This window comes from Nesoenas mayeri (assembly GCF_963082525.1).
Source record: "Nesoenas mayeri genome assembly, chromosome: Z".
NCBI classification, from domain to species: Eukaryota; Metazoa; Chordata; class Aves; order Columbiformes; family Columbidae; genus Nesoenas; species Nesoenas mayeri.
The window spans coordinates 17,722,976-17,738,564 of record NC_137542.1 but is presented as its reverse complement, the minus strand read 5'-3'; the positions used below and the strand labels follow the sequence as shown (position 1 = coordinate 17,738,564).

Genomic DNA, 15,589 nt, shown 5'->3' with positions numbered 1-15,589 from the left:
GGCACTCAAGCCCTGCTCATAAAATGCAGTCTGTTTTCCTTATGCTCATCCTACCCATATATTCATTATTTAATCATTTATATTCATTATTTAATTTAAAAAATTAACTGCTTTGCAAAGCTTGCCTGGATGACAGCCTTGGAGATCACAGCAACAACCTCAGTGCAGTGGTCCAGTGCCACACTGAGTCTCTGAAGAGGAAGGAAGACATGCAAGAAGACTTACTAGGCTGTCATACACAAGAACATTAAAACGTCCTCAGTGTGTCTTCAACATGTTGAGGTGTGGATTTACTCTGTATGAAGGTCTGCACGGGACAAGCTGCAACACTAAAATTGCAAACTTACTAAACGGACTCTGGTCTGCCTCAGTGCTGAATTGCATTGCCTCTGCCTTAGGGAAGCACACAGGGTCCTCCTTGCCACTGGAGCTGCAGGAGGGAAGCAAAAGCTGGTTCTGATGGTTACTGGGGCCATATCGAGCAGAAGTGTGCTCTAGTGGTGGTTCGGACTGCTGTACCTCACCCTACAGCCTTGCTTGATGGCTTGGTGTGACCAGAATAACATTTTGCTCAAGGGTCAGTGAACCCTTCCAGAGGGCAGGAAGGCTGCTTCTTGCCTTATCTCCAGTCCTGCTAGGCACAGCCTAGCCCTGCGTTAAGGGACTGCATTGCTGTCACAAGTTTGAAAGAAAGAAAACCAGGACCAGGAGTTGTATGCATCTGACACAAACTTAAATCCTCAACTTAAATCTGCTGCTGCCTCATAAAGCCATTACACTTAGCAGAAACTAAGGATAACTGTGGAAATTAGAAATGACATGAAGATAAGGAGGTACTAGGACTCTCTCTACCTCCCCACTCCATCCCTGTCTTTCAGTTCTCACGCCACAGATGTCTGAAAAGTAGGTGTTATCAGAACACCTTCTGAATCTTCTGGCAAGGGAAAAGGACTGGAAAAAGCAATGACCTCAAGCCCAGCTTGTGCACTGAAGTGTGAATGTTACCTGTAAAGCCATCACATACATGTTGTCAGCTGTAAGAAGTCACAGTATAGGAAGGCCTTTTCCCGTTTTCCTCACTGGCCTCCAAACCCTTTTAACTCTTAAAGGTATCTCTGAAGAGCTGGACAGTGATTGCAACTTCTGGGCAAATGTTTTGATGTGGTAAGTCTTATGATACTTCTCAGTACTCAGGAAGACCTTGATTAAATGGGATGAAGAAACTGGGTACTAGTATTTAACAGACACTATCAGGACAGCATATCCAGTGGATCTTCATTACTGCTTTTTTATTTCTTTTATTTATTTATTTAAAATATGTATATAAATTGAAAAATACGTAAAACTGTGGTTCGGAGAGAAGGGTGGTAGATAAGGGTTGAAGTCAGCTCAAAAGGTCTTCACAGTGAACAGTACAGTACCATCACCTAATCATCTGCATGTGAACAGAAATACGTTTGGAAGATGGCACTGCTCAGCATCACGCACACGTGGGCAGGTGGAACAGACCTGGTGAAACTTCTCTGAAGTTTCTTGTTATTGTAGCCCCATGGAAATACAGTTCTTAGAATATTTACTTAATTTCCATACTTAGGACCTTAAGTAACCTTATTTAAAAAAAAAAAAATTGTGTCTTGTTATTACTGGTTACCTGTCCTGAAGTAACAACAGTAACTTCAGTTTTGTTTGAGTTTCTCAGAACATCCAGATTTCCCCTTAAGGCAGAAGTCTAGTAAATATTATAGATATAGGTTTCTGTCCACAGCATGCACCTTCAAAGTAAGTAAAGGGATTAAGTTAAAACTACTGCAAGACTCCTTGAGGTGCTTTATGGCACAATATTCAGGAGAGGAATGTGATTTTAAATGTGGTTTGTCTTACAAATCGTCACTAAAATATTTTCAGCTGTGTTGAAACAGGGCCCTTGCAAGCTCTGTAACCTGTGTTAGTCTACTATACAGTGTCACTTCCCACAGAAGTCCTAGGGAGGCCTTATTTTTTGCAGCACTGAAATAGGTTTGCTAGATTCCCATCAAAAATTTTCATGTGATTATTTAAAATCTGGGTTTCAGAGAAACAAAGTGTGTTTCTAGTTTCATCTTGCTGTACAGAGCTTAGAATGTCACCTAATGCATTTTTTGCTAAGTTGGAGTCACTTGATACACTGTTTTTATTTCAGACCTACACCTGAGAATTTCAGACCTATGCATTATAATAAAATGTAGTTTATAATAAATGTAATCAATCACATCCATAAACCTTTGGAGCTTAAGATCAGTCCACAAATCTTTGAAATGATATTATAAGTAGCAGCCACTGTGCAACGGATGATCATTTCATTAATTGTACTACACTGGTACTACTTTTCACTCAGTCTCTATGCATCTTGTCATTTTTTGCATTTATATTTATTTTAATAATTTCTATTAGTAAAGCATTATTACTGTATCTTTCTTTCTTTCCCAGACAGTTATTGCACACAGGCATGCCTTGTGCAGTATGTGCACAGGCATGTGATTCTCTGCACCTGAGCCCAGCCTTGGTACTTAAACTTGGGCTCAGAGAACAGCTGTGAAATTTTCACCCACATAACTATAAAGGCACTCTAAATATCTGCAGTTTCCTTTTTTAAAAAAATTAAACTTTTTGTTGTTTGTAAGTTTTTGTTCAAAAAATATTACAAGGTAATGATTCTGTTAAAATGTCAGTTTTGGACGGAACATTTCTCTTGTTCAGGATTGAATCACTGGTCAAAAGACAAAAAGTAATCAGAAGACACTCCCCTAGCCCCCAAATTGCCAGAAAGCTCATGGGCAGGTCCAGAAGGAGGACTTGAAGCAGATACAAATAGCATCTCTCTCTCATTTCCTAAAGAGATTCATTACTTATCAAATTATTAGTTAATATAAGGTGAATTCCCCTAGTGTCTCTGGTCTGAACTCTTCAATTTACTGTTAGGATAAGCAAGGGTTTAACAGGACCAGGCCCCAGGCTGCTCACCTTTGTTTTAGCTGAGTGGCCCCGGCATCAGGCCATAGAGTTAGTGAATTAGCTGTGCAAGGGTAACACTTGATAGAAAGCCCTGAGACAGGCATACCCTCTGCACACCCATAGCCAAGTAGTCCAGGACATCCACATAGGCAACAGAAGACCCTGATCAGGTCCCTGTCTACTTCTATTACATATCTGGGTCTCTCAGTTTGTTTCTTGCCTACCAGAAAGGGTGTGTTTCTTCTGATCTTAAACATCAGAGACACAATACCTCCATTTAATTTTGAGTAACAATGCTAGTCTCCATGATTGTCAGAGTAACTTCATGCAGTTCAAATATGTATTCTGACCACATGGTGGAGAAGATTCTGGTGCTATGTCAAAGCCCAACATTGGCTTACTACTCTCTTTAAACTACTTAGCTTAAATTGTCGACAGTTTGCAGCACAATATCAAATAAGCTTTTTAGATGGTTATTGCAATTTGTACAGTAGACACTTGTCATAGACAAGCATTTGGGGATGTACAATTGAAAAAGTATCTTTTAGTACTGTTTTTTACTATCAGGAATAGAATTCTACTGGAATTTTCTGTGTTCAGTGTTTTACTCATAGATGCCTTCAGGCAAGAAGGCCTATCTGCGCATACAGGCATTATGGGTGATTTGTCTCAATAAAAATAAAACAGAATTTATTACAGGCTGATGAAATTTGGCTTCAGGCTCTTGACTAATAAAAATATAAAGTGTTAAAGACTTTTTGATGTAGCAATAATAAGGACAATCAATGAAACCTAGCATTTGTAGGAGGTACGATCATCACCCAGATCAGAAAAGCTGCTTTGAAGAAATAATGCACAACAGGAGTTCTGTCATTGTCTTGACAGTAACACCCAACATCCTTGTAAGGGACGTCATGCCATAGTATATCCACTTGTTAGTTTTCAATGCAGAGTTCACTTACCCAATATTTACTGTTCCCATCCTTTCTGATTGTATTTTTAATGAACAGGAAAGATGGGGAGTGACAAAGTTACATTTAAATATTGCAAAACCATTCAGGACAGCACCCAGAGGCTTTCTCTGCTCCTTTGGCCTGGTGCCATCATTTGCACAGTCTAAAGTCCCAATGTGATGCATATAGACAGTTCTGATTAGGTAGTATTTTGTAATTGCAAGGCACAGTTTTTTGTTGCTACATATATGCAGGACATTCAAATAGTTTCCACCAAAATGCTTGCTGACTGCCTTTGGTTAAGTATCATCACCACTCCATGCGGTAACACCAGCTCTATGGACGGAGAGCCACCTGGCTTCCTAAAGGCAGAGTGTGCTCCCCATCTCTGACCTGCAAGGACGACTCCTCTCCTGTTCATCTGCACCAGCCTTGCAAAGCCCTTTGTACCACATGGATCTGTCACTCAGCAAATCTCCTACCTCCTGCCTTGCACGGGCAGCTTGTACCACAGTCCAGCTTTCACCTCCCAATAAAGAATGAACATTAAAACCACCAAAGAGTATACAGGGAGGGTGATGCATTGTCATGCACAGCTCCGGAAAGGGTGAACTTGCTCCTCTATCTGCTTAAAGGGCTGTCAGTTTACTGAGCCTTTGGCACAGAGTACACTGAGGAACCTTACACTTTCAGTACAACAAGATTATAAAGAAATCGGGGTTTTCTCTGTTGGGTGTGTGCTTGCCATTTGGCTGTAGTCCTTTTCTCAGGCAGATTCTGTTCTGAACTTCAGTTTAATCTGTGTATAGACGGAAAATACAATTAATGCCCATTAAAAGCAAAGCCTGGGCTGGAAAAGCTCTAGAGCAATTAATTTGGCAGCACTGCCAACAGCAAGGAGTTTTTTCTCTTCTTCTGGTAATACTATTTCTATTAGTATTGCAACCTATCTTATTTTTTGTTTGTTCTCCTACACAAAGATTCTTAGTCAAGAAAAGTCACCTTGACATTCGTGTTTTTCTTTGAATTCAAATGCATCCATGCTACAATGCTTTTCATTTGCTCTGTACATCCCTATAAGTGGTCACAAATGACCTTGCAAGTGTCAAGTATTTTCCTTGAGCCAATATCACGTAACTTTACTTCATGAACAAATTGTTCTCTGTCCTAAGCATTTTGTTCATCTTTTCTGTTGGTCTTTTTCCTTCCTGCAGTTTCAAGTTTCTTTCTGGTAGCCAGAGATCTGGACTGAATGAAACACATCAGGTGTTCTGCCAGAACTCTCTGTCTGCTGACAGGACCGGCAGTGTCTCAAAGCTAGCATAGCCACACCAGTTAATGCGTTGTCTTTTATTTCTTTATTTTGTAATTTTTGTCCTCTTGCAAAATTCTCAATCTCACTGAATATTTATGCAAATTATATTCCTACAGCTGAAGATGCTTAGGGGTGAGATTTTTTTCCTGGAACGATTCTTGTCCTTTAAAATTTTTGCATACTACCCAAGTAAAACATGGAAATCAAGTTGTATGATCAAAATGAGCCTTGTGACTTACCTGAAGTGGAGCATGAACTAGTACTGATCTTTCCCTAATTTAGTTGCTGCATCTGAAGACTCTCTTCAAGGGTGCAACACCAACATCCTGGGAGGGGAGAAGAATTTCCCTGTGCCTCCCTATTTTTAAATAGACTGAGAACAGCAAAGATCTCAGGATGTTCTGTTACTGTCAAGCACATGTTCTTCTTAACTATAAACAGCATGTAAGCATGATTTCACATGTAACCTTCTGCTGTTAGTGAATTGGTTGAGGTGTATCCAAGGAAAGGATTTTGTATATGTGATGTTACTCATTATTTTTTTTACTGTAACACAACAATAACAGTTTCACCAAAAGCCGGGAGACTGCCATATGCATTGCAAACCACATGACTGGGAGGATGGCTGTTGGGCAGTTTTGTTCAGCAATATGCTCTCTCTTCCAATGAAGAAAAAGGGGAAATCCCATAGTGCCCATTCTTGCAACTATGCTGCATTTTAACTTGTTCTTGATGCTCTTTTCAGCTTTCTGTGTGGCAGCATTTTCTGTGCACTTACTGTCGCATGGTAGGCAAATCTGCAGAAAACACCCTTTTGCAAAGAGATAACCATATCTCACATTCAGATCAGTGTTTTGAAAACATTGAAGGATAAGTGAAACTCCTTACAAGGAGATGATAATGAGCAATGCAGTCAAACTAAAAAAAAAAATGAGCTAGTCTGATCACTTTTTAACATGTTTACTGTTGTTAGACCGAACATGTCTTGATAGCAATTTTCAGCTTCACATACGTTAACAAAGCAGGTATTTGATCTGTCTATGTTTATTGTGAGTGCTTTCTAGAAGCACCAAAAAAGTCACTAAGGAGATAAAAGATTAGCCCTGATGTACTCCTGTGAGAGCAGAACTGACATAGTCCACACCCTCCTGTCAGTCTGGGAGGTCATGTTTTCGACTCTTAAATCCCAGAAGCTATTCCAGGGACAGGCTTCACAATCTTTGAGATGTGCTGATCATTATAGCTCTTATCTCCCTCCTCCCCATCCAAGGAGGGTGAGCATTATCCTCCATACACCTTTCTGGTGGAGCAATTTGCCCCACATTGCCACAAGTGGAAGGGTTGGAGCCACTGCATTATGCAGCTTCAGTGGTAAGCTGTTTATTAACTTGATAGACTTTCAGGGCATCATCAGTGGTGATGATGAACACATGGCACCCTCAAGACTTGAGGGTATATCCCTCTCATATATATTTTTGTTATTATAAGCTGAACTGCTTTATATTTCTTTCACCATGAGCAATGAGATCTGTTTGTGCCTTTTGCGAAGGGGAAATGATACAGTGGGCCACAGGACAGCACTGAAGCAAATGATCCTGCGACCTGTATGGGAGGATTTCCAGCCTAAATTTATGGGCTCAGTTGGATTTTAGCTTGTAGTGCCACACAATCCAGCTACTCTGGACTGAAAGAAGCACTGACTGTGAGCAGGTGCTGCCTACAAGGTGAGATAGAGCTGGGAGCAGCACCGAGACAGCATGCAGCTCCAGTCACATAATCAGAAAATAGTAGCTGCTGGTTCTGCTACCAGCCACTGTGAGACTGAAAGTGATAATGTTACAGCAAAAAGAGAGAAATCACCAAAACTGGCTAAGGTGGGAATACCAAAGAGTCATCATGAGCAAATTTAGGTTAAGTATATAAGTTGTTAGGAATGTAAGCCTAACTCAAGCAGAAGTCCTACAGAAAAAAACTGGAATGTAGTGGGATGATTTTTTTCAGTGAGAACACAGAGAGGTTGTCCCCTCTTTTCAAAACTTCCCCTTTGTTTAAATACTATCTATCCTTTAGATCACTTTTTTTTTTTTCTTTTTTCATTCCTGCACATTGCCATAGGGGCATTTATTTTAAGCATACAGAACACATACATTTTCTGAAGTTATGAAACAAGCTAATTACCAAGGTTCAATTATGCTTATGGAAATCAGCTCCTGTTGTTGTCAAGGAGTACTGAATAGTTGCCCTGATTCCTTTGACTTTCCTAGTTCTCAACGACTGTGAATTCATGCATTACTACTCACTCCCTAGTCTTCCCTCTCCCCATTACTCTCTCTCTCCCCATTACAGAATCACAGAATGTTAGGAATTGGAAAGGACCTCAAAGATCATCCAGTCCGATCCCTCTGCCGGAGCAGGAACACTTAGATGAGGTTACACAGGAATGTGTCCAGGCAGGTTTTGAATGTCTCCAGAGAAGGAGACTCCACAACCCCCCTGGGCAGCCTGTTCCAGTGTCTGTTACCCTCACTGAGAAGAAGTTTCTTTTCATATTTAAGTGGAACCTCCTGTGTTTCAGTTTGTACCCATTGCCCCTTTTCCTATCATTGGTTGTCACTGAGTGTCACTTGTGACACTCACCCTTTGCATATTTATAAACATTAATGAAGCCACCCCTCAGTTTCCTCTTCTCCAAGGTAAAGAGACCCAGCTCCCTCAGACTTTCCTCATAAGGGAGATGCTCCACTCTCTTAATCATCTTTGTTGCCCCACGCTGGACTCTCTCCAGCAGCTCCCTGTCCTTCTTGAACTGAGGGGTCCAGAACTGGACACAATATTCCATTAGGCTTATTACTTCATGTATGTATTTCATCCTGTAAACCAGTACATATTCAGAGGATTACTCAAAACAATGCAGTCTGTCACATTATTGTATCAATTTATCTCACTCCATCATAGCAGTGGATTTTGACAAAGTTCATTTAATCACTCACGTGTATCAAAATGGGACACATGGAGGCAGGGATTTGTTGTGACACAGCTGAGGAGCACAATGTTAGCTTAGGTCCTGTACCAGATCCTAGTGAATACTTGAACAAATGGGTGCTAAAAAATGGATAAAAAGAGATTTGTTGTTGTTATTGAATCCCTGATCAATAATGTTGTGAATTGCTTGGGTAGACAGGTGAAAGCTTTCTTGTTCTGACTGTGATCAAATTGTCTGAATCTCATGTCATGTGTTTATGATATACAGCTGCCTAATCCTTATGGCTGGATAAACCACATGGCTACAGGCTGCAAAGCATCTGTGTGCTGCTCAAATCAGCCGCAAGACACAGATACCTGACTTTGATATCGTGGATCAAGTATTTGTCTTCTCCTGCAGCCAACACAATCAAGCTTAGGCCTCAACAGTGCATTGCATGCTTTGGCTAACTTCACAAAACCAAGTTTGGCTTCCAGGCTGGATCCTAAGCCCAATTTCATTGCTAGGTGACGCAGCTGCATGCAAGCCCAGGAACATATCTCCAGAACAAGTTGACAGAGTTGCTGTGGTCTGTGTACCATGGCATTGCCAAGGACAGGGAGAGGTTCAGCTGCATCTGGTTGCCCTCACCTGCAGCAACTCAGCATCCTAGCAGAAAAGAGGTTAAAAGGCTACAGAACAGTTCTCAAGACCTGTAGCAGCACAGACTACTTTGACTTTTTGCTTACTTAAATATGAAAGTTTTGTGTTTTCAAATACAGTAGAGGTACCTTACTGATTTCTGCTTGATAAGTGAGAACTTCACAGAAGGGAAGAAGAAAGCACACTGTTCATTCACCAGGAAGACCATGCCTCTCCAAAAGAGCAGATTTCTAGAAGTGGTTTTTTGAAGTTGATTCCTTTTTCACATGTAGGCATGTCCTAGATTCATGTCTTTTTACTATAGGTTGCAAAGATATCTCTTATTTCTCCTTCTCTACTACAGCAGTGTGTACAACAGTGGCGAGTTCACCATCACCATTTGCAGTGCAACTCTGACAAGGAGCAGCTCAGGGAGCTGGGGTTGTTTAGCCTGGAGAAAAGGAGGCTGAGGGGAGACCTTATTGCTCTCTTCTGCTACCTGAAAGGAGGTTGTAGCATGAAAGATGTTGGTCTCTTCTCCCAAGTAACAAGTGATAGGACAAGAGGAAATGGCCTCAAGCTGCGCCAGGGAAGTTTAGATTAAATATTAGGAAAATGTTCCTCAGAGAAAGGTTGTCAGGAATTGGAACAGGCTGCCTAGGGAAGTGGTGGAGTCACCACCCCTGGAGGGGTTTAAAAGAAATATAGATGAGGTTCCCAGGTTTAGTGTTAGGTTAATGGGTAGACTCAGTGATCTAAAGGGTCTCTTCCAACCAAAATGATTCTACGATTCTATGATCTTCTCCAGGGTTCTGGATGCCATTTTTTAGCAAGGAATGAGGACAATCAGCATCTTTTAAACTGGCAGAGAACCATCAGTAAGTGAACACCATCAAAACAAACCCAAAGCAAGTCATTGTACTTTTAATCAGATTTTTCATACTTTTATTTTGCATTTCACCCTAAATTGTACTCCCTAAAGGATTGCTGTATGTAAGCAAAAGTAATCAATCATGAAGGAGTGTAATTTAGTTTTAGATGGCAACAACACACATTCATCAGGTTTTTAAACATATACTGCATTACAGCAGGGAATGTGACCACTAGCAAAGCGTGAGCACCTACACAGTTAATCAGACCATATGAAGTAGTTGCTTCTTGAAAATGTTATCCTGCAACCCGTTTTGGAAACATTGTTGAAGCCAGGCCCTCAAAAACTTTGCCAGTTATATCCCAAAATCACATGTTTGGCTCTGAAATTCCATTATTATTTGGGGGTTTTTAATTTAATATTATATAAAATACTATTTAAGTAAGATTTCAAGGTCACTTATGTAGTATTTTTCTTCTCCTGTTTGTTACAGGGCTGGAGACAAAATACACCATTCAGAAAATAAATTTACAGTGGCCTGGGTCACATGCAGAAATAAATTGTGCCATAAATCAGTCCCCCAGAATAGCAATTTTTACTTCCAGTATTTGACTTTTATTCAGTAAAGAATCAGACATTAATTCTTTTCACTTAACAGACAATTGGGGTTTTTTTGCTCACTACATAATTTGTACTGCACTGCAAATGAATAATAAAATAAAATACACAGCTTGCAGGAGTATTAAAAGTGCTAGTTACTATGCCAAGGAATGACTGAGTAAAGATCTTTGGAGTTGCTTGTTATTCTAGCCATGCTTTACTGACTAAAGTAAAAACCACAGTTTTCGGTACTAAAAGCTGAAGAGTCTGTGCACTCCTTAAAGCATCTTACGTTATTTCTATTCACAGTGTCAGGTCCTCGTATCTGATATTCCCTGTCTCTCAAAAAGCCATTAAAATTTATTTTCACATAATGTGTCCTGGAGGTTTACTTATGTGACATTCAACTTAGAACATTTAAGCTAGTTTTTCACATTGTTTGAAGATCAAACAAAGTTTAACCCATCAGTACTAGATATAGAGGATTTATCTGCAACCATACTATGCTGTTCCTTTAATACCTTTCAGCAACATAAGTGCTTACATCCTAATAGGTTTTTAGCTTAAGATCTAATCATCCACTCTTGAATTAAGATGCTTGAATGAAGCCAACTCATTTGGAACTAAGCACTTTAATGTCAACAGAGACATATGGTATTGAGACTGAATTACAAAGGATCTTTTCTGAGCCATCTATTACGGAAGCAAGGCTAAGACCCCAGCATTATTATTAGTTTACTCATTTATTTGCTAGCAAATAATTGAGAGTAAGATCTTCCTAAGAAAGTGGAAATGGTCTAATAATTGCAATCTGGTGGTATAGTACATTCCCGTATGCACTGATTAAATCTCCCCCATCCATACTTTATGGCTCTATGCTCATCTGTAAAATCCCCTTTTGAAACCGAAAGAAACAAACAAAATATGCAGTGCAACAACTCAAACCCAGTGATTGAAATTCTAAATTATCAACACTAATGTCAAGTCCTCTAACATCTATTAAGAACTCTAAACATTCCCTTTCCCTGAATTATTCAGGTCTTGTTCTCTGACAAAATATTGATTTGAAGAAGGTATTTATGATTATATTTATGGCAATAAATGACACTGTCCATCAAATATAAACTTAAGACCAGAGGCTTCCTTTTGTTCTGAAACTCTCTGAAACTCTCCCTAGTCTCAACATTTTGCTGAAAAAACGTGTGCTGAAGTCCTCTTCTGCAGTATCAGTAGGAAAAACAGAAGTGGACATCCTTCCACATTTTTATTTCTGCAACAAAAACAGCACAACCAAAATAAAGCAATACAAAGTGAACCTAAAAGTACGTTTTCTGAAACTGTAATTTTATGTGGATAGTTGTGAAGTTTTGTTATAATACTATCAACAGCTTCTGCTTACAGTTGTAAGGAAGATATAGTTAGACAATAAGGTTGCATTAACATTTTAAGCCACGCGTTACTAAGGGCTTTAGCAGATAGTGTTTGTCTCTCTGAAGTAACTACTGTCTGTTGCTTAAATAGCCAATACTCTTGGCTCTGTACAAGTGTAACATGGGCTGTCGTTACAGTCCAAGTGCTTTCCCACTTCAAAGATACATACAGTCCAAAAGGCAGAACTGCCTCGGTACCACAGCAATAAACACCTGGCAAATATGATTACAGAGGTAAAAAGATGCAGTGTAGTCAGTCACTCCGGTCCTGTGAATGGCTGGACATGATTTTACTTCCTCCCAGCAGACTGTACAGAAGAACCACGTGAATTAAATACCCCAATCATACACTTAAATACTTTTAGAAGACTTTTCAATTTTGCAAATTTAGGACACCTCCTGTCTTTCTGATTTTAGAGAGCTTCATATAAAAGCATGTTGACACGGACAGAATTGCTTAAAATCCACTTTATTTTTGCTATATAGTATGTAAAAGTATACTGTTTTGATAATAGCTATAGACCTCCGTTTGTGGATGAATCCATGTTATTAACCAGCTGGTAAGCAGAATAAAACAACTTTAAAATCACATTAACTCCTCATTTTGAAAGTATGTATTTATGGTGGATAGTGAGCTGCCAGCTCAGTCCCACTGAGGTCACAGCAGGAGCATGGCTGCAGTTAGATGCTGTACAAGCCAGACCACAAAGCCAGGTCCCGTTCTCAGTTTGTATTCTGTGCAAGTAGCACCCAGACACACACATCAGACAGAAATGTGGCCTTTGGCATGTGTGCAAGGAAGAGCTGATTGTTTACCCAGGAGAGGGGCAAGGGATGCACCATGCAGCAAGAGAAGGGGGAGTTTGTTTTACTGAAGCTTTCCTCCACAAAAAAAAACTTAGGGAATTTTGTGCAGCTTCAGATGAAAGAGTTCATTTTTTGTTTTGACCTCTGTCTTTTATAGGTAGGCTATGACACTGAGGTGCCTCATGTGCCTAAGATTTTAAAATTAACCATGGAGATAGATAGACTACATTTCTTCCCAGGTGACACTTTGCAAGTTTTTCTTCCAAGGACCAGAAAGAAAATTTTTAGTGAATGAAAGCAATACGAACAATCTGGTTGTATCAATTCTGATTCACCTGTATTCTGTTACTGATTTCATGCACGGAGGTTTCATAACATGTGATGCACAAATGAAGCAAAAGCATTTGTAACGTTACAGGAGAAATCCATGTTTCTGATTCTCCATTTGAAGAGCAATTTGGATTTCTTTACAACCTAATTTTCGTGTACTAATTATTTGAGGGGTTATGGGAGAGATTAATGCTAAAGTAAGGAGGAGGGAAAGAACAGACTTGAGGGGATGAAGAGCAGCTGTGGTGAAGAAATCTACCAGACGATAATTGCAAAAGTCTTTAAATATCCAGAACTTCATTTGAAACCCTCTCTGGTGTAGAAAGGCATGTTGCAGAAAGGCATGGTTTCAGCAGCATCAAGCAGCCTTTTGTTTGCTTGCGCATAGCTGTAGTTGCTCAGAAGCACACATGGAGGGCATCAGCTTTCAACTACAGAGAAGGTAATAGCCAACGGTGGTACTTAGCCAACCCGACAAACTGAAAGCACAGAAAACCAAAAATGCACCACTCCCCGGACCAGCTTCCCACCAAGATCCACCTGCTATCTTTCACACAGGAAGATAATACAGTTTGCTGTCCTTAAGAGATATCAGGCAACAGTAACGATACAAAAGAACAACTTTGGGGAACAGTTCAGTTTTTTAAATCTGTTTTTAGTAGATGAGTCACTGAGAGAAATACCACAAAGAATTATAAAATTAACTTGTCATGTGTGAACCTGTGTGAAAATACACGTTAATTTGTTGTTACTTCTAAAGGAAGAGGAGTGTGCATCCCCTTTTCAATTTATCCTGAAACATAACTTAATTGTAAGGATAAACTTACATAGTTCCATCTAAAATTTTGGAACAAAATATGCTACCACAAATAAATAAAAACAGATCCTTACTTCTGAGATCAGAATATAGCCTCCAAAGGAGGAATAGATAACTTTACACAGTAAAAGTCACCAGAAGTAGAAAATACATTCCATAGCAAACAGCCTTGATTTTAAACCATATGTTTTTTTCTGGTCGGTTCTTAGACTCAGAGTATTTTGTTCCTTGCAAAAGCTTGTACTCCTTTCTGACTTGCGATGTTTCACATTTTGCTGCAATTCTCGTGAGTCACCACCTGAGGGACTCTGAGACTCTTTTGTCCTACAATTGCAAATCAGATTTATACTCAGATTAGACCTATTGCTTACGTTAAAAAGAAAATGGCATACTTGCTATCAGTGAGAACTGCTGATAAGATCTAGGGACGATCTTACTGCAGCAAATCAAACTCTTCTGTTTATATTGTAAGCAGGTGTAACTACAAAATGGTAACTTACAGAGCAAAAAAATTCACAAAATTGAAATTATTTTTTAAATAAAAATATTCACAATTATTAAAAAAATCACAATTTTCCTGCTAATTTTAGGTGGTGGAAACTTTCTTTTTGTTAGTTTATTATTTGCATGATATGCCTCTAAAGCACAGATTTCATTTGTTCCGAGCACAGAACTGCCACAGGGAAGAAAAAAAAAAAAACAAGAGAGAGAAATAAGAGAAAATATCTGTATCACCAGTCAAAGAGGACAATTTTACCCAGAGTTTTTGCTGATTTAGGATCAAATATGGTTATACTTGGAGGTGCTTAAATCCCACTCCCAGGTGAATCTACAGAAAGAGCTCTGGAAAAGTTAAAATTTTCCTACTTGGTGTCCCTGCAGATCAGACTGAGGAGTTTCAACATAGGCAAACTGGAACCAAATGAACCTTTTTTTTCAGAGTACAATTACAGACAATAGATGTGAAATAACAACTCCAGAGTCATGTGGGAATACTACATTTTGTTCCAGAAGCAGAATAGCCATGTTAGCCTGGCACAATGATGCACTGATGAAGTTACTCTCTTTCCTGGCTCAGTAGAAACTGAGGAATGACTGCACTACATTGCTTTATGTGGCAACAAAATGCTCTTTTCTTCCCAGCTCATGTTCAGACAACTGATTTTGTCTTTAAAAAGGTATGTTCTTAATTTGAGCTTTCTAACTGGAAGTCATATACTGGAAAGAAAAGGAAATATATAGTGCTCACCCTTAATCAGCTGGTTTATAGATCTCCATGGCTTTTAATCTGACCTGCTAGCTTGGACTGAAAACAAAAACAAACAAACAAAAAAGCCTTGCTATTTCTAGGATTCAAAGTAGATTATCTGAGTTGAGGAAAACAACATACTGTTTTTCCTGTGAAGGTAAATGCAAAAGGGTTTTTTTTGTAAATACTGACTGAAGTAAAAAGTCTTTTAAGTTGAAAATGTTTAGCTGATGAGTAAGATATAGCCAAAGGACTTGAAAGGAGAGTCAAATTGAAAGATAAGCCAAACCAACTGGAAAGTGGAAAAGAATAATCACTAGCACAAATCTAAATCATTATCTTGCTTAAGTATGTTGATATATAAATATGCATAGCACTTATTACATAAACAAACAGAAGGACTTGCAAGTCTCACAGTTCTTTTGCACAAGCATGAGTTCTCCAGAGGAAAGGCCCTCATGACACTTCGAGCTAATGCAGGCACAGAGAGCTGAACCTTTTGCTTTCTCGTAAGAGGAATTAGAAAAATTAGATAAGAAATCATACTGTTTCTCTGGAGTTTCTGTTGCCCACAACCCTTTGCCTACATTGTCCACCTACAGTCTCTGCAATGCAGAAACTG

General features: G+C 39.3%; 1 protein-coding gene across 3 annotated transcripts in view; it reads right to left on the bottom strand.

Moving 5' to 3' along the window:
- The window catches only part of NFIB (nuclear factor I B), a 273,378-nt gene that overhangs the window by 221,428 nt on the left and 36,361 nt on the right, over positions 1 to 15,589 (bottom strand). The gene's annotated exons all lie outside the window — the stretch shown is intronic.